The sequence below is a fragment of the Ceratotherium simum genome, chromosome 8 (genome assembly GCF_057802395.1).
Source record: "Ceratotherium simum simum isolate JZ-2026a chromosome 8, ASM5780239v1, whole genome shotgun sequence".
NCBI classification, from domain to species: Eukaryota; Metazoa; Chordata; class Mammalia; order Perissodactyla; family Rhinocerotidae; genus Ceratotherium; species Ceratotherium simum.
Window position 1 is genome coordinate 1,008,679 of NC_141907.1, and position 19,862 is coordinate 1,028,540.

The following is a 19,862-nucleotide window of genomic DNA, read 5'->3' on the forward strand; positions in this document are numbered from 1 at the left end:
GCACCGCATGGGGGCTGTCGAGGGCGCAGGCCGTGGCCAGCGCAGCCGCAGGTCAGGCCGGGCTGAGTCCTGACTCGGGGTCCACGTGGCCCCCGCCCAGGGGTGTGTGAGCGCCTCTCGGGGAGGGGCCTGCCAGGTGGGCTGGGCGAGGGGCTGCATCATTCCAGATTCGAATTAAAACAACTGTTTTAATACAACTTGATTTTTATTTTTTATAACAACTTGTTTTTAGTTAAACTTTTTATTTTGAGAAAATTATAGATTCACATAAAGTTATAAGAAACCATACAAACAGACCCAATGTTCCCTTTGCCCCGCTTTCCCCAAAACTGCTGGATCTCAGCCAGGACACCAACATCGACACAGCAAGAGACCGACCCCCTCGGGGTCCCTGTGTGCCCTTCAGAGCCCCGGCAACTGCTGGTCTGGGCTCCGCATACACAGTTTTGCCTGGCCCAGGAGGTGGTGCAGGTGGAATCCTGCAGCATACACCCTCGGGACTGGCTTGTGCTGCGGGATGCCCTGGAGAGCTATCGCCTGATCACGGCCGGGGGGGGGGGGGGTGCTTTACATTAGGGGCGGCCTCCCCAGAGTGTGCCTTCCGCCACTGACTGAATCTGGGCGGCTTCCAGCTATTCAACCACACTGCTTCCGAAATCACACTTCTTGAAAAAGGAGAGACACATGGGGCTGGCCCGGTGGTGCAAGCGGTTAAGTGCATGCGCTCCACTGCGGCGGCCCGGGGTTCACCGGTTCGGATCCCGGGCGCGCACCGACGCACCGCTTGTCAAGCCATGCTGTGGCGGCGTTCCATATAAAGTAGAGGAAGATGGACATGGATGTTAGCCCAGGGCCAGTCTTCCTAAACAAAAAGAAGAGGATTGGCAGATGTTAGCTCAGGGCCAATCTTCCTCACAAAGAAAAAAAAAAGGAGAGACAGGCCCAGCCCCGGTAGCCTAGTGGTTAAGTTCGGCACACTCTAATTGGGCGGTCCAGGTTTGATTCCTGGACGGAGACCTACACCACTCATCTGTCAGTGGCCATGCTGTGGCGGCGGCTCACATACAAAAAGAGGCAGATTGGCAGCGGCTATTAGCTCAGGACGAATCTTCCTCACCAAAAAAAAATTAAATTAAACTGAAAAATAAATAAATAAAAAGGAGAGACAGACACAGAGAGAGAAACAGGGACAGAGACAGGGAGAAATAGAGACAGAAACAGAGAGACAGACAGGGATCAAGACAGAGAGACACAGAGCCAGAGACAGGGAGAGACCCCTCAGTGCCTTACAATGCTGGTGCGCTGGGGCCACGCCTGGGCAGCACAGTGTCCATCGGCATGGCTGTCACCCCACCTTGACAAGGCTCAGAGAGGGGACAGCCCCGCCCGAGTCTCAAGCGGCCTGGTTGCTCCTCTGAGAGCATCCCACAGGCCTGGGGCAGAGCGGGCGGCAGGCCCCCGAGGGCCAGAGTGACATCAGGGCCGCAGCAAGGGCCTGGCAACCCGGATCCTGTCAGAGGTGGCGCCCAGCCCCTCTCACATCTCCCTGCTTCCCTCCTCTGCCTCCCCTCCACAGGTGTCTCCCCACCACTGCCCTGGAGGGGGCTGCTCCCTAAACCGGAATCCAGCCTTGTCCCCTTCGGCACAGACCCCAGCCCAGCTGACATAGGCTGACTGCGGGGAGGCCAGTGTGAGGGCCTGGGCAGGGTCCTCTGCCAGCCGCCCCCCCACACTGCAACACCACCGACCTGTCTGCCCCACCGCGAACACTGCCCATTGGACCAGCTTCTCCTTGTGGTCAGGCAGGAGTCCTGGAGACCCTTCACGTGGCGGGGACTGACCTGGTGCCGACCACCGGGCCCCACACAGGCATCGGCCCACCCGGCCAACCTGCGCCCCTGCCCCTCCCTCAGGACTGACGGAACACGCACGGTGCCCGCCCCCTGCAGCAGGGCGAGTTTGAGGATGTGGCTGGAATGGGACAGACCACCATGGGGGCCTCAACTCTCCAGGGCCTTTGCTCCTGCAGAGGTATCCGTCCGGTGAAGCCGAGACCCCAACACCCTGCCCACACCCTCCAGGCTTCAGAAGTGACCTGGCAGGGCCTGGCCGGTTGTCCCCAACCAAATCGAGGCTCTTGTGAAACTGATCAACAGAATCTCGAGGGGGCAGGTCAGGTAGCCACAGCCCTGGGCCCCTTGAGGCCTGGGACTGTCCCTGCTGTGCCCAGAGCCCCATCCTGTCCTGTTCGGGCCATGGGGTGACATGGGTGAGAGGGGCGCTTAAGCTCTGGGGAGCAGCGCCATGCCCCAGGCCAGGCGGCTGCATTTGAGTAAGACATTCAGGGGCAGACTCCTGCCACCGGCCCTTCCCGCCAGCTTCCCCAGCCCAGAGGGCGCAGACAGGGGCCAGGAACCCCACATGTTCCCGGCTGCTCGGATTTCATTTCCTCAGACCTGAGGCCACTCAGCGGGAGATGCGACCCCCAAAGAGCAAGGGCGAAAAACAAAATCAGAAAACACAGAGAGAAGAGAGAGCGAGAGGAGCTCTCACAGGCAACGCGTCCCCCAGAGACAATTTTTAAGCATGAGGAATCACTGTCGCGGATCTTTCTGGAATGCCCCCCTACATTTGATGCCTTTTCTCCGAATAGTAATGTGTCTTTAAAAAAAAAAGAGCCACTGATGTATGTTACGAGAAGTGTATCTCTTTCACCGAGACAGAACATTTTAATTCTCCGACACTTTTTAGTGATTGCTTCAATTTCCGAAGATTTTGATAAAATCATGCGGTTTAAGAGTCGCAGGATGGAGCGCCCAGCACGGGCAGAGCGTAATGAAACACTCCTGTTTCATAGCCTTCATCTGACACAGCCCAGCTCCAGGGGCTAATAAAGGCTGCGTGATAAATGTCGGAGCCACGATTGTAAAAATATACTTGTAATTGGGTTAATATGCCTTAAAATACTACCCATCAGTTATCTTTCTTTCTCCTCTCTGCACGTGCAGCGAGCGCAGGGGTGCATGTGGGCACGCCGCCGCTCTCCCACCCTGTCCTTCTTCACCCCTGCTCCCCTCCATCCCTTCCTTCCCTGGCAGACCCTTCGTCACCAAGACTAGACGATGTGGAGGGGCTGGAGGGCAGAGACAGCCACACCCAACCCCACCCGGCACTCGGCCTCCTCCAGGAGGAGCCGGAGCAGAGCAGGAAACATGGGGTAGGTATCCTTCCGGTGGGGGAGCTGGGTGCTCTCCAATGACCCCAAGGGCCGTGACAAGCACCTCACTCCCTGGGGGAGGGGCTGGCCCTGCTCACGCTCTGTGGGGTCTCTGGAGAGGGCCCGGGGGCAGCACACAGCAGCCTTCCCCTCACTCAGCCCCCCGGTGGGAGACCCAAGGTGCTGGTGAGGCTAGGCAGGAGGGAAACAGTGATGTGAGCAGGGGGCTGCCATGTGCCCTCCTTAACAGTTAAGGGAGACACACTGAATTGAGGGGCTCAGATGGGACCCCAGGATGGACCCAGTGATCCCAGGATGAGGCCGCCAGGCCCAGCCCTGCTCCTGATCTGCCCTTCCACCTCCCTTGTCACCTGTCCAGGTGGAGTCGTGAAACAGCGCTGTGTTCTCTATAGCAACTGAGACCCTGGAACGCACCCCTGGGTGTCCCCGGTCCAATGCTCAGACCAAAGCTTGGCCCCGCCAGTGTCCTGTGTGTGTTTGTGGACTTGCTGATCAGATGGAGGGACAGATGATGGATGGAGGGGCAGATGGACGGGAGGTGGGCGGTGGAGGGAGGGAAGGAAGGAGGAATGGGGGGAGGATTGGATGGATCTTTGGGTGGGTGGGCTGGTGGTGGTGGAGGGAGGGATGCTCACTGCACAGGGCCATGAAACACCTAGGGTCAACCTGGAGCAGCAGTGTGTGGAGGCGGGGAGGGTTGGGGAGCCTTGATTCAGGCCACGAGGGCTCCCCGCCCCCAGGGCCCACTCTCCCTCTTGGCTCTCAGTTTTCTGGGGTCTGGCCCCCTGCAGCATCACTCGGAGCGCACTCTCCTTGCACACACTCTGGTCTTGCCCCGGCCAGCCCTCTGCTCCCCAGACCACCAGGAGGCAGCTACCCAGGACAGGGGAGCGACTGGCAGGGACCACCAGGGGCACCCCAGGGGGTCAGCAGCTCAAGGCCGGCTTTATGGGGAAGGTGCTCCCTGGCCAGTGGAGCAGGTGAGCCAGGGGTGCAGGTGCAGAGGAGGGGTGAGTGGGACTGCAGAGCAGAGATGAGGGGTGGTGGGAGCTAGGGGGCCAATGGGCAGCAGAGCCAGACCTTGGCAGGCTAGGCACGCCACCCCCCCCCCCCAGGCTCCACTGAGGTACTTGGAATCTTCTGGAAGCTCCACCCCATGAGGGATGGGCCAGCCAGCGGGGAGCCCACTGCCTGGACTCTCCCTTGGGCTGGACCTGCGCCTTGCACAGCCCATGTCACAGACCACAGACGAGGGGACAGACACGCACACACCACAGACAGACACACAGGCGCGCGTGCACGCACGCACGCTCCCCTACACGTGCACACGTGCACCGCAAGCCCGGGGCTCCCCCTCCCGCCCAAACACCACCAGGCATCTCCAGGCTGGGGACGGCTCCCGTCTCCCGCTTTTCTGTGGATCCCCACGGTCTCAACAGTTTCCCCAGAAGAAAGAGCTGCTGGGTCCCTGGAGCAAAGGGAGGCCGGTGGGGTGGGTGGGGTGGGGGCAGCGGGGAGCCGAGCTGGGGACCCTGGGGGCCATGAGGCACCAGGAGGGGCCCGCCTCGGCCTCCTCAACCCCGGCCAGGGGCCCGTGAGGCCGCACCCGGACCCCCACCCCAGGCCTCGCTCCGGAGACACATCGGACCCTCCGCTGCCCCCGCGGGAGCGACAGCTCCGGTTCTCAGCTCCTCGCGCCGCTTTGGGCGGGGCAGCTGGGCGGGGCTGAGACGGGGGCGGGGCCGAGGTAGGCCGGACCGGGCGGTGGGGTGTCGGGGTCGGGTGGGCGCGGTCTGGTGGGCGGGGCCGGTGGTGGGTCTAGGGGCGGGGTCGAGGTGCGATGGGCTGAGATCGGCGAGGTTGGGGCGGACGCGGCGGAGGTGGGGCGTGGGGAGCGCCCAGGTTCCAGGAGCAGGAGGATCCGGCCGCTGATGTGCGCCTGGTAGGTGGGCCCGGAGACGCTCCCCCATGAGCTGCAGTCCCGTGGTGAGGGGCGTAAGTGGTCCCTGCGTGGGTCTGGTGAGAACCAGCGCGGGTGAGGCAGTGCAGAGACGAGGCTGGGAAGCCCGGAGGTGCAGTCACAACCTAGGGTCTCCCAGGAACTGTGGGTAGAACCTACATCTCGGCGTCAGCTCCCCCCACCGCTGACCTCAGGGAACGGCTCTCAGGAAAAGCTCTCGCCGGCCTACCCCGCCCACCGGGCACTGGGCAGCTGGTCTTGGTGCCCCCAGGTGGCCCAGGGTGACACTCCCTGGCTATGGGCGGAGGCCTGGTCACCACGGTTTGTGGCCGATGTCAAGGGCTTGGCTTGGTGGCCAAGGCTGCCCTGACCACCTCCTAACTGGAGTTGACAGGCCGGCGCACTGGACGCAATCCCCAGGTGACGGTGGTGGGCTGGGTCCCCCATGCTGGAAAGCCCCCGTGCCGAGGCTCAGGGAGCCGTACTCCCTGTTGGGGTGTCAGGGGAGCGGAGGGCTGGGGAGCCTAGAGGTGGGCTGGGGCGGGCACGTTACCCTAGAAGGAGCTGGAGTCGGGGAGGATCTCTGCGGGGGAGGGCTGTGGCCTGGGAGGGGCGCAGGAACTGTAGTTCACCCCACCCCCAGGAGCCCACGGAGGCCAGCCATCGTGTGAACAAGTGGGCACAGCAGCCCCTCGGGCCAGAAGAAGCCAGAAAGGCCACATCTACAGGCAGATGGGGCCAAGAGAGGAACAGCCCTCAACACCCTCGCTCTGCCCTCACCTCACCCCACATCTAGTCCCAGGAGGGACACAGTGAAGGGTGCTGGGGGCACTGCTCTTCCCGGAGGCCCGCCATCCCACGTGCACCCTCATCCCTGGCACCTCCAGTGCTCCGGCAGCCCTGGGGGCAGGCAAGAAGGCCTGGTCCAGCTGAGTCCGGCTCTCCAGCCAATCAGCGGTTGCCCTGGCCTGCTGGGTTTTCCTCTTCAGCTGCCAGGGACCCCGGTGCCCGTGTCTCCACCCCCATGTTCCAGCCTGGTCCCGGCCCCCTTGCCATGTCATCCCACTACTTGCCCCAGTCCACCACTTTTGTTGCATCTTCCTGTTTTGTAAGCATCTGCGCACGTTGCCCTACGTCCCCTCCAGAGCAGGTGGGGTGTAAACAAGGCAGACAGACTCAGGCGTGCTGGGTGCTGGACATCAGGGACCCAGGACCCAGCCCTGCCCTTGGGGGCCACGGTCTGGAGGGAGGGGGAAAGGGGCGTGAGACTCCCACTCTGGCAAATGGAGACCCCAAAGACCCCAGAGATCCCCCAGTGCCACACCTGGGGGCAGCTGGACAAGGGCTACCTGTGTCTCTGGACTGGCTGTCCTCTGGGCCCCGAGACCTCTCCCTGCTCTGGGCCTCCCCATGGGGCTGTCAGCCCAGGCCTGCCCCCCTGCCAAACTGGGCTTCCGCTAAACATCGTGGGGAGGGTCTTCACCACCCCTCAGACCCAGACGCCCAATCCCACCTTCGTCAGCCTCGGGGTGGGGGACTGGGGGCCGGGGGGCTTGGGGGCCGGCCAAGACGCAGGGCGGGGCGCGTAATTGGATAATTCCATCCTAAGAGACTGGGCACGGGAAAGGCCAGGCTGGGGCCTCAGCTACCGGAATTGCCTCTAAATGAAAGTCTGTTTGGGTGGGGGGCGCAGGGAGCCCGGCATGGGCGGTGGGTGCTACCCACCCGCAGGGGGATGACGGCCTCCCTGTCAATTCCCAGACCAGGAAGGAGACGACAGGCTGGGTCTCCAGCCCCACAAAGGCTGCAGCAGATGAAATGGTATTTGCCTGCTTATGTGGAGAGCGATGAAACTTTAAATGAATCGCTGACCTTTCTGGAATGACAGGTGACCTGCGCCATATCTGAGGTAGGTATCGAAAATTGCTGCTGCTGCCCGAAAATAAACAATAAGAGAGCAAATGTGGTTTGAAAAAATTGACTCGCTTCAACACTGGGGGAGAGAGTGAATTATTTCGGGCCATCGCTCAGAACCCACAGCTCTGCCCCCTCCCCTCGAGGCAGCAGGAGGCCAGGCTTCGAGGAGGCCTCATGTAGGGCATCAGCCCTGGGACCCCGGGGCTCTCGGGCCCGCCCACCACGGGAAGGAGGGCTCAGCGGGAGGAGGACACCGTCCAGGAGTGGCAAAAGCCGAGGCAGGCGCTGCGCTGGGTGGCCCCAGTTCTGGGCTAGTGGGGCCCCCACCTGGGCAGGTGGGAGCAGGAGGCCCAGGGGGGCAGGGATGAGCCTGTGGCCAGTCAGGGACTGGAGGGGTCCAGGCCAGAGCACAACAGTCCCTCTGCGCTGCCTCCTCCCCCACACCCTCCTGGAGCCGGCCCTGGTTCCCTGAATCAGCCCCGGACCTGGCACCAGTGGGGTCCAGTCTGGCTCCTTCCGGCTGCAGGCGGCCTCCCACCACCTCCAGGGGTCCCCGACCCTGCTGGCACAGCTCCCACGACTGGAGCCCCCACCCCCTTGCAGCCCACTTCACCTGCACCTGACCCCTGATGTTGCCCCCAAAGCCTCCAGCTCCCCTGGTGGCCAGCCTTCTGCACCCCCCACCTACCCCCAGGCACCTCCTTCCCCATCACCCCTTCCAGTGGAGGACACCCCTCCCCTCAGGGAGCTGGCCCTGACCTGCCATCCCCAAGCCTGATGGCCCTGCCAAGAGAGCCTCGGCCCCCCAGCCAGGCCTGAATGCAGGACTCAAGGTGGGGGGAGGGACCCAGACGCCCTGAGGTCATCTCTCCACACACCCCTCCCCTGGGTCTCAGGAAGCGGCAGCCCCCAAGGCCCTCCATCCTTGCTGCTGGACACAGAGATGGGCCCACCCAAGTGACGGCCCATCGTGTCCCCGGGTTTGTTGGGCCCTCTGCTCGCCCACCCCATCCTGTGGGGCCTGCATCCCGCCTGGCGCCCCTCAGGGTCCTCTCCAGGGACAGGCGCCCCCAGCACAGAGCCACTCAGGCTCGTGGCTGCCCCCTGAAACCAGGGAAGGCCTTGTCTTGGGTGATGGCGACAGCCCAGGGACTGTGTAAACCTGACACCACTGCCGGCCAGTTGCCCAGGACCCCCAGTGCTGGACCTGGGTCAGCTGATAGCCATCACCCACCACACCTGGCCCCAGGCTCACTGACCACATGGCTGAGCCCCCAGGGCGTGCACCTCCCTTCTTCCGCCCCCCCGGAGACCCTCGGGGCTCCCCCAGGGTGAGACCTGCCCAGGACAGCCTCTGAGTACCTCCGCTCCCCAAACGCAGAGCAGCTCCTGAGGGGACCCAATCTCGGAGTCCCCTCCCAGGCCTGGCACGTGGCCATGCGACCAGTGTGGCTTTGGAAGCCCTGAGGGTGGAACCCCCACCCCATGGCAGCAGTCCTGGGGTGGCGGAAGCCCTAGGCCCGGCCAGACATGTCAGGACTGGCTCACAGAGCCGTGGCTTTCAGGCTGAGAGGCAGGCGCCCCCACCAGCCCCACTGTCCACCAGCAGGGCCCACACAGCTGGCGTCCTGTGGGCGTGGGGGTCATTTCCACACAGGGTTTTACAGATGCGTCTTGTTGCCAGGAGATGTGACCCAGAGGGCCCCTCAGAAGAAAGTATTAAAGCAAATTTAAAGAGTAAGGAGACATGTCACAAAATGTGCCCCCCTCCCAGGGGAGCTAGGCCCCCAGGGCAAGGCCACCGGGCATGTGGACCCCCCAGAGGCTGTCTGCAGCGTGTCCTGGGCGGCACGTTACACAGGAGAGCCGGCAGCAGACTGCCCGAAATCACGACCTCGGGCCCCAGGCAGGGGCAGGGGCAGGGGCAGGGGCAGGGCGAGGTCTGCCAGCCGGACCATGTGCTCAGCCAGGCCAGCAGGTCCCAACCATCGCCCAGCGCATGCACCCTGGCGCTGACCAGCATCCAGCACAGCCACCGCCTCCACGTCCTGCCAGGAGACCCGACCTGGCTGGGACCCCCACCCAAGCCCCCTCCGTGCCCAGGGCCACACTGGACCTCCGGAGTGGCTGGGTGGTGCAGGGCAGGGTCTCCCCACTCCAACCCAGACATGGGGGTGGAGGGAGCCCCAGGAAAGGCCCCGTGGGGACCCAGGACGGCACTCCTCGGCAATGCGCAGGAGGAAGTGTGGCCCAGGGCTGCGCTGGTTTTAAACGGCGAAGTGCCAACATCTGGGCACCTCCTCAGACGGCATGTGGAGCCTGCTGGCCCCGGAGCAAAGGCCACGTTTACCTTCCAGCTGCTGGCATTTCCTTGCACCCTAGCCCACAAGTTCAGGTTGCCTGAGTGGGCTCCTCGAAGTGGGAAAGGGGTCGGGAGGGCCAGCTGGGCCTGGAGGCTCCAGCGGGGGTGGGGGTCTCACCTGGAAGAGGGCCCGTGGCATCATGAGCTTTCTGGGGCAGGGGCCCGGCTCTGAGTCCACAGAACGAGGATGTGGAGATCACTGTGGCAGGAGGGGGTGGGCGCTGTGACCAGCAGGGCTGAGGCGGTAGGAGGAGAGGCCTGGTCTGGGGAGGGGGAGAGCGTGGGGCTGGTCCTGGAGTGGGGGTACGGCCACCAGGGGAAGAAGTAGCACCCCAAGGTCAGCGCATCCCTGCCAGACCCCAGACAGCCCCCCATGAACACTGCCCTCGCCTTGGAGCTGAGGCAGGGGGTTCCCATCACCCCCCCCACAGCAAGTGCTTGTGGCTCCTGTGGCCCCCAGAACCATGCAGTGACCGGCCAATGACACCCTTCTCCCATGGCCTGGCCTCCTCTGGGGATCCTCCCCGTGGGGGCTGCCATTGCTCCCGTGTCTGCCTGCCCCTCCTGTAGCCCCTTCCCTTCCAGAGCGGGCTGGTTCCGCTCTAGAATCTGCAGCCTAAAGCCACACGGAGCCCCCGCGCCCCCCACCGCACCCCACACCTGGGCAGCTCCCCTTGCTTGGATCCTCCTCAGGCCAAGGAGCTGTCTACATTCCGGGCTGCTTTCTCAGCTTGTCCCGTCAGCCCTCTGCAGCCTGGCCCCTGTCCAGCCCCCGACAGCCCAGTGCGGCTGAGTTGCGCCCTCTCCCGCTCAGCAGCCTCTGGACGCCCAGGTGTCTCCCTCTGGGTGAACCGCTCCCCTCAGCCTCTGGGGCGCCAGGTTCTCCCTCTCTCCTGCCTCACCATCTCTCGGCTAGACCCTCTTCTTCCCCCATGCATGAAAGCACACCACCGGTGCCCTCCCAGCCCCTTCTCTTCTCCACCTACACTCCCTCCTGGGCATCCATTGTCCACTGCAGCATGAGAACCACGCCAGCACCTCGCAGCATACACCACGACTCGTGATGCTCGCAGACACTCTGGTCAGAAATTTGGACAGCCCAGCAGGGTGACCTCCGAATCACAGGGTCGGGGCCTCAAGTGGAAAAGCTCAGAGGCTGGGCTCCACCTGAAGGCTGGGCCGGAATCACCAGGCGTCCTCCCCCAGGTCTGTGGTTGATGCTGGCTGTGCTGGGACCTTGGCTGGGAGGTCTGGTCAGAGCTTCCGACATGGCCTCTCCATGTGGCCAGGGCTTCCTCCCAGCACGCGACCGGGTCCAGGAGCAGTGTCCCAGGAGAGCCAGGTGTGGTCTCACCTTCAGCGACCTTAGAAGTCACCCAGCATCACATCCACCTGCCTCAAGGGGGGGCGAGAACTCAGGCCCACCTCCCAGCGGGGGTGTGTCAGGGGCCCACGGGAAGATGAACGTGGGGGCTGGAAAACGTCCTTGCAGCCACCTGAAAAATGTGACCTGCCACAGTCCGCCCTCTGGTCACAGTCCCCACCCCCTGTGCGAAATAAGCTCCCCCTGCCCCAGACGCCCAGAGCAGCACCCCGTTACAGCGCAGGCCAGGCTCCAGGCCCACAAAGATTCAATGGGTCCACCCTGGGGAGGCCTCTCGGGGCGGCCCCCCGAGTCCCTCCTGTGGACCCGTCGACCCTGCGAACTAAGGAATGGGAAACATACCCCACACGGCCAGCACACGACGGAGGCAGGCACAGGGCACATGGAACTTCCTCTCCAAATGGGGGACGCATGCCCCCGGCAGCGCCTGGCCCTGGCAGTTCTGAAATCCTCGGCAGGTTGCCCATGCTCGGGTGGCGCCCACGGCTCTTGGGAGCCGGTCAGCCTCTGTGCCGCCCTCCCGTTTCTGTGAGACGTGGCCGTGTTGGCTCCTACAGGCTTTCTCCCCGTGCTTCCTCCCGTCGAAGCTCCAGGACCGAAGGAGTCTTCATTTTGTGCCATTTTTGCCCTTTTTAGTCCAGACCGGAAGTGCTTTCTCTTATTTTGAGCAGCTTTGTTGAGGTGTGGATTCGCCCAGGGCTGTGGCATCTGGGCCTGGACCTCCTGCGTGACGCCTCGCCCGGGGTGTCTGATAGGCCAGGGGGCTCCTGGTCCTGGTTCCCCAGACCCGCTCCTCCCAGCCTCCTCCCCCAGTACGTGCCCCTCAGCAGTGTCCTCAGCAGAAACCCAAGTGTCGCTGTTTGCTCCCATGGCTTCCATCTGCACAGTGGTCCCCGGGTCGGCCTCCACGGCCCCTGGACCATCAACTATATACCAATAGTTTTTGGTATATTAATTTATTATTTTTGTGTGTAAAATATATATAGTACTAAATTTACCATTTTAACCATCTGTACGTGTACAGTTCAGTGGTATTAAAGACATTCATGTCATTGTGCAGCCATCACCACCATCCATCCCCAGAACTCTTTTCATCTTGTAAAATTGAAACTTTGTACCCATTAAATAACAGCTCCCCATTCTCCTTTCCCCCAGCACCTGGCACCCACCGTTCTTTCTGTCTGTCTCTATGGATTTGACGACCCTGAATACCTCATGTGAGTGAAATTGTGCAGGATTTGTCCTGTTGTGTCTGGCTTGTTTCACTGAGCATAATGTCCTCAAGGTTCATCCATGTTGTAGCATGTGCCAGAATTTCCTTCTTTTTTAAGACTGAATAATATTCTATTGTGTGGATGGACCACATTTTGTTTATCCCTTCATCCATTGATGGACACTTGGGTTGTTTCCACATTTAGGCTATTCCGAGTAACACTGCTGCTGTGAACCTGGGTGTACAAATCTCTCTTCAGGACCCTGCTTTCAGTTTTTTGGGGGTATATACCCAGAAGTGGATCACATGGTACTTTTTAGTTTAATTTTCTGAGGCATCTCATACCGTTTTGCACAGCAGCTGTGGAAACCTCCGTTTTGCATTCCCACCAGCAGTGCCCAGGGTTCCAGTTTCTCCACAGCCTCGCCAGCACTTGCTGTTTCTGTTCTTCTGAGAGTAGCCGCCTTCCTGGGGGCTCTTCTCACCAGGTGGTGTCTCATATGGTTTTGACTTGCGTTGTTTGTGTTATCGTGGACATGTTAACACATACACAGAGGCAGAGAGGTCCGTAGGGGCCCCGCGTACCCACGGCCCCTCGACAATCATCCTTCGGGAATCCGTTTCGTCTCCACCCCACGTTATCAGAACGGGAATTCTCCGCATCACATCCTTCACCCGTAAGTGCTTCAGGGCGCATGTCTAAACCATGAGGAGACTTTTAAAACAACCGCAACACATCGCTGTCTAGAAGATGATGACCGCTAACCCTGACGAGCAGCAAGCACCCAGTGCCGGCTGTCCCGGCGTCTCCGCGGTGTTTTCCTGACGCCAGCTTCGCTCAGGTCAGGACTAAGTGAGGCCCACGTGTCCCTCCATTGATTCAGCTCCTGATCCACGTGCCGCAGGGACACGGGTCACGCCAGGCCCCCAACACACCCTCCCTGCACCCAGAGAAGATCCTGCGGCCCCCAGTGCCCACCCCCGTCACACCCCGAATTGTGTGACGGTGCTGCGTCCACACAGAGGGTGGACCCCCAGAGGGTGGACAGGGGCACGGAGAGGCCCTTGAGCCTGGCTGTGGGTGGGGCTTGGCCGGTAGAGGAGGACGGCAGGGCGAGGGGAGGGAGGCCACCGGTGGCCAGCGGTGCACTCCAGCAGGACCTGCCACCCACACCCCCCGGCTCCCCAGGAGGCAGCAGAAGCCCAGGTCAGGTCCCACGCCCGGGTCTGGCGGCACCGCCCACTCAGCTTCCTGCAGCCAGTCCCCTCCCGGGGCTCACCTGGCCAGGCAGGATAGCCTCGAGTGGGTGGGGCCTGACACCCCGAGCTCTCTTGGGCGCCCAGCGGCCTCCGCAGAGGCTGGACGTTTATCACCTGCCGTCCTTCACCGTTCCCCGCTCCTCGCCCGAGGGAGAGCCGTTTGGACCTGCCCAAGCTGAACAATACAATATTTCTGTTGAGCTGTGAAGGTGATTAATAATTTGGAAATGAAATCAATATGGGCTCTGCTTTTCATTCCTAGACTGTCCCTGTCGCTGGGCTGCGCTGAGGCTGCTGGCCTGCCGGACACAGGGCCGCTGGCCAGGGCCGGGTGGCTTGGCTCAAGCGGGCTCTGCTGACCCAACTCGCACCGGCCTTGGCCTTGCCACGGGGTGGACTCACAGCGGAGCTGCACCCCTGGCGCCTGACCTCCCACTTGTCACCCCGTAAGGCTCTCAGTGAAGGGCGGCTGTCCAGCCTTCGCGTGTAGCCTTGGTGACAGGGAACCTTCACCTCGGGGGCCTTGCAGGAACTGTCCGTCCACTCATCCAGGATGCAGGGCCTGGGTCCCGGGGCTCCCACACCACCAGCCCCAGTGGGCCTGGTCCACGTCCCTCCATGTCCCAACAGGCCCTATTCTCTCGACTCTCAGAGGGAGGCCCAGATCTGCACCCACCCCAGGTGCCCCTTGAAGCCTGGGCTTTCACTGAGGCCACTGACATGGGTGGCTCAGCCATGTCCACTGTGGCTTCCCTGAGCTTGTGGTCACCCATGACCTGCAGATCATCATTACTGAGCTCCCTGCCAGCTCATTCAATACCCTTCCTCACTGTGGCGCTCAGGGGCGGGCTGTATCCACACCAGCTCCTCCGCTCTTGCCCAGGACCCTCCCCAGCCGTCCTGCAGGGCCCAGTGAGTCCCAACCCCTGTGCTCCCGTTTGGTCCAAACGGCAAAAATTAAACTGGATATTAAACTGTGCCCATGCACAGAGCCCCCGGCCACACCCTTGCTGCTGCCCTCACTGCCCCCCACTCCTCACTCGCCTGCCAGCTCTCGTCTCGTGGTCAGGCAGGGACTCTCGATGGAGAGGAGCCGGGACATCCTGTGGATGCAGCCCCCGACCCGGAGCTGCTGGAGGGAAGACATGCCAGTTCCTCTCCGGGCACAGAGGGAGCAGACAAATGAGCAGGTAAAGGAACGAGTGAATGAATGAACAAGTGAATGGGTGAGCTGGGCACAGCAGGAAGGGTGTGAGGGCTGTCCACAGAGACAGTGACCTGCAGCAGAACACCCCAGGTGGGGTGAGGCAGGTGGTGGGATGGGAGAGGGAGGACCAGACTGAGGACCCGCCCCACTCCCAGGGCTTGGTGCAGGGGCCAAGTAGAAACTGGTCCAGAGGTGGAGCCCCTCAGAATTCAGTCAGCGAGGCCGTCCCACTGTGCCTCCCTCCTCAGCCACCCCGAGCCCCACCTGGACATGCCCTCCCCAGCTGCACAGGCTCCAGCTCATCGGGGTGCCGGGCTGGTTGTCCTGCCCCTGTCCTGCCCAGCCCGTGGTGCTCGGCGTGCGGCTCACCCAGCACACGGCTCCCCTGGCACACAGCTCCTCCGGCGCGTGGTGCCCCCATGCACCAGCCTGCAGGGCTACCTCCCCCTCCCGCTCCCCAGTTGCCGGGAGCCGTCCCTCCTGCAGCAGCAGCAGCATCCCGCAGGCCCCTCTCAGGCTTCCCAGTGGTCAGAGCCCCTGCCCTGCTCCAGGGGGCTACATGGGGACAGGGGCATCAGCCGGGGCTTCGGGGTCCTGGTCACTGGGACTGCCGCTGCCGTCCCTCATCATGCCACCAGCAACAGCCCAGCATGGCCCGCCCGTGCCAGCCGTGGGGCGTGAGGCTGGACCATGTGGCTTTGAACCCTGCCTGGTGACCTTGGGCAGGTCCTCGAGGCCCCAGGAGCCTCGCCTGGCAAATGGGGGTGCAGGACAGAGCCCCAGCTGCCCTGGTGACGGGTTCCATGCTCAGCCCAGGCCAGGCAGGCAGGAAGCACGTGACATAGACATTTCTTTCGTCCCTCGGGCAGTGGCACCCCCTCCACTTCACCTGCTCAGCTGGCCCAGGGTGTGGAGGATGTGGGGTGCAGCCCCTGGGCCCCAGAGACCCTCTTGTGGGCAGACCCCATTCTGGGCCACCCCTGTCTGGTGCCTCCATGTCAGTGGTCAGTCTAAACCCCTGTCTGTTCCTGAGATCAGCTCTCAGATCTGGGCACCCACCTCGAAGGGCAGCTCTGGCCTGGCCCCAAACGCCCCTTTACCAGCTCCCAGGGCCTCGGCTGGCACAGCTGACAGGGCTGCTCGTGGGGGACCCCAGGTGCATGAGAGGACAGGCAGCTCCCCTGGCTAAACAGAGTCTCGTGTGTCCCCTTGCTGGGCCCCGAGACACAGACGGGCACCGAGGCCCGAGGGGCAGTCGCTGCACAAGGCGGCACGGTGTCCAGCGGCAGAGCGGGGCCACCGTAGGGGCTTGGCTCCCACGCCCCGGGGTCTCGTGGGACAACAGGCCAGGCTGGAGCAGTGGGGGGCCCCGCCTGCCCCTGGTCATACCAGCTCGGGTGAGCCCGAGATTCCCAGCGCAGGCGAGAGAGGCAGCCCCTGCCCCCAGGTGGCGGCGGGCACGTGCAGGGAGGCAGGGTGACTCCAGCGAGCGCCCTCATCCAGCTGAGAAGCTCCCCAAGAGCCAAAGTTCCTTGACCCGCGCCAGGCGGGGAGGCGGTTTATAGGAGCCATTGACCGGCAGCATTGATCCCCGAGAATGTATCGCACAAATCATTTTGCACTAAACTGCGGAATCGATGGAGAAATCTCCCGGAAAATTTATATTAAAAGTCTCTGTTTGCCTAAATGAGTTCCCTGTGCCCCATATTGAATATTTGGCTGATGAATTGAATGAGTTTAAATTTGAACATTGCAGACCCATTAAAGAATGAATTCTTAAATCAAACCCTGCCATTTATGATTGAAATGAGATTTCCTCTGCGATGGACCAGCCGCTGTATAAATCAGATGTGCATTTTATACAGAACCATAAACAAGATATAATTCTTTTAAATACACAACAGGTGCCTTAAATCTTTTGATGCATCTTGTATTCATCTGAAGTGTGGATCGCTGTATTTACACCAGGTCGTGGGGCCTCTGATGGCACTGCCCGTGAAGGTTAAAGTCGCTGAGCCCCTGGGGTCCCACTGCAAGGACCCTCCAGAGAAGCCCAGGTATGGCCAAGTGAAGCCAGGGCCCCTGGGCGTGCACTCAGCCCCTAACACTCGTGAACAAGGGCACGTACGCGTGCTCGCACACGCCACACACAGGCCACACATGCACAATCACACAGTCCTTGTGCACACGGTTGTGAAAATGTAGCCAAGCACACATGCTCATGTATTTGAGTGTGCTTGAGTGACCTGCATGTGTGTGCACACACTTGTGCAAGTGTGTACATTTGCCCGCACGGGCATGAACAAGCGTGCACACACTAGCACATGCACTTGGGCATGTGTACACACACAGTGTAGATTCACACATACACAAAAGTGTGCACACACATGCAGGCCACACAAGCACACTCACACACCCACATATATGTGCTCACACACGCTCACATGGACACACATGGACACACATGAGTGCACAGTACCCACAAGCACACGTGCTCTCCTGCAACAGACACACACATGTGCCAAACACCCACAAGGCAGATGGCCAAATACACGCACGCACCTGCACAAATTCATTAACACGGGCATGCACACACATACACAGTCACCCGCAGCGCAGTGCTCACACATGCACACATGCTCACACACACGTGCACACACACTCACACGGCTCTCACCAGGAACCAACAGTCCGAGCATCAGTGGGAGCAGGAGCCACGCCGGGCCAGCCTTGCCTCGCATCGAGGCACCTTCTCAGCACCGTGGGCTCCACCCCCACCCAGCCTGGGCTTCTGCGGCTGAGAAGCCTCCACATCGCGGTTCTGAGCTCCCCGCCCGTGCTGGGGAGACCTACACACAGGTGACCCCTGCTCCCTGTGGTCCCCATGCTCCGGCATACCAACTTGTCCTCTGGGAAGAGCCAGTTCAGGCACCAGGAACCTCCGAGTCATGCGAGACGCCAGCAAGGCATCCAGGAAGGCTTCCTGGGGAAGGTAACACCAGTGCTGAGCCCAGGGGAGAGCACAGTCTCCCTCCCCTGGTTTGGGGACTGGAGAGGGTTTCCAGGCCAGCAAGCACATCTCAGGTGGACCACCCCTGCGAGAAATTCTCCCAGGCCTGTGGGTGCCATTGGCCTCCGTCCATTCTCGTGGGCGAGCCTCGAGGGCTCCCAGCCCTCAGCTGACCACTTGGGCTTGAGGGGCATTGCTATCTGCCAGCAGCAACGGGGTCCCCTAAGGAGGGCCACAAATAGCCCCCTCCCACCCGGTGATGTGGTAACCGAAAATGTCAGATGGGGAAACTGAGGCTGGAGGGGAGGGAGGGTGGGGCCAGGGCTCCGGGCACTAATCCAGAGGCTGGGACTAGCATCAGGAAGGGACGGTGCTGCGATCCCTGACGTCAGCCCTCCAGTCTGCATGTGCTGCGTCTTCACCCTCCACCGTTATCTCCCGAGCCCACTCCCACTGGCCCCTCCGAGTCCTGGTGGTTCTCCGTCCTCCCTGCCTGGAGCAGCGTGGTCACTCACTCACTCCGAGCACCGTGCCCCATGCTGCCCCTCCTCGGCCTCCCCAGGCCCGTCATCTCTTGAGACTCAGGCCTCAGTGACCCCCCGGGCCTCCCCAACCCCAAGGCCTTCGCCACCAGCCCTGCAGAGCTCAGGCACATGCGCCCAGCTGCCCCAGACCCCCCACCATGTCTAGCCAGCACCCCCAACCCAGTGGAGCCAGCCCAGGCTGATTCTCTGTCTCAAGCCTGCTCAGGCCGAGACCAGCCCTCCTGGACCCCCCAGCTGCGTCCTCACACCCCAGGCTCACCGCTCACAGGCCACTCACCCCGGCGGGCCTTGCATATCCACTCCACAGCAACCAGAGCGAGCGCTCAAACGCAGTCCAGAACACGCAGCAAAATGGGTGCTTTGAGAAGTTCAACCCCCACTAGAGGCCCCAGAGCCCCCCGCCCTCGCCTCGTCACTGCTCAGGTTGCCTGCCTGACACAGGCCGTTCCGGAAAACAGAAGGCGAGGAAGTTCCCACCTCTGCCCGCAAGGTGCAGATGAACCAGAAGCCACAATGAAGCACATGCAGACAACATGGAAAAGAAAACCACACACGTGGATGAGACGTATGCAGGGGTGTGTGTGTGCGTGTGTGTGTACGTGTGTGAATGCAGATGTGTGCACACGTACAGATGTGTGTGTGTGTATACACAGTTGTGTGTGTACGCGTCACAGGTACAGATGCACACATTCTCAATGAAGTGCTTCTAGCTGAATCTAGCAGTGTGTCCTAAAGGACACCTCACCGCCATGTAGGTCTGGGACGCACTTCAGAAAACACGTCAGTGTCATTCAGCCCCATCAAGGGCCTGAAGGAGAAAAAACACGTGATTATCACAAAAGATGCAAGAAGTGTATCTGGCAAAGTTCAACAGTATTTATGTTTTTTTTTTAATCTCTCGAAAACTAGGAATGAAAGGGGATTGGGTCACTATATGCAGAAAAACAGAGCCACATCTCTACCGAGGTCCATGGAAGATCTGGGGGTTGAGGCGACATCGGCAAGTTTTGCAAATTGACACAAAAACGTCAGAGAACTCAACAGAATAAATGAGCAGGCGAATCACACAGAGGAGAGCCGGCAGGCCGACTGGTCCTGAGGAGGTTGAACCCAACGGGGATCAGATACATGCAGACTCAGCCGCCCTTTGTACCCCGCGGAACCGCAGGCTCAAGGTCCTCACAGCCGATGCCAGCAGAGCCATGCTGGCAGCACAAGACCCATGCAGCAAAACCCAGAGGCCCAGGGAAACGGGGTGTGTGCAGACCCCTGGGCCCCCTCCAGGCTCCAGGGGGCCCTGCCAAGCATGGGGTCACAGCATCGTTTGTGGAGTCGGGGGCCGCCCAGGGAGCTGCCATCAGGGGAAGGGATGAGGGGGCGCAGAGGACGCACCCAGAGCACCAGAGGGAGGCGCAGCCACATGGAGCATCTTAACACAAAGGGTGCGTAGAGAGCAGGAAAGTGTGGCCCCACATCACGGGTAAGCTTAAAATGTACAGTCCATTCTCGCTATTCACGATGGTTACGCTCTATAAAGTTGCCGCAAATATGGAGTTACTGAATTAGCGAACACGGAACCCTGCTCCTGGGGAAATACAGGGCTAGCTTCCCACGATCCTCTGGTCAGATTTCGTCAGTGGATCAACACAGAACCTTGTTTTGCTCGTTCTTCTGTTTAAAGACACCTTACTTAACCCACATGGCTGATGCATGAGCACTGAACTCAGCCAGCAGGTGACCCCCTCTGCCTGAAGGAAGCCCAGCTA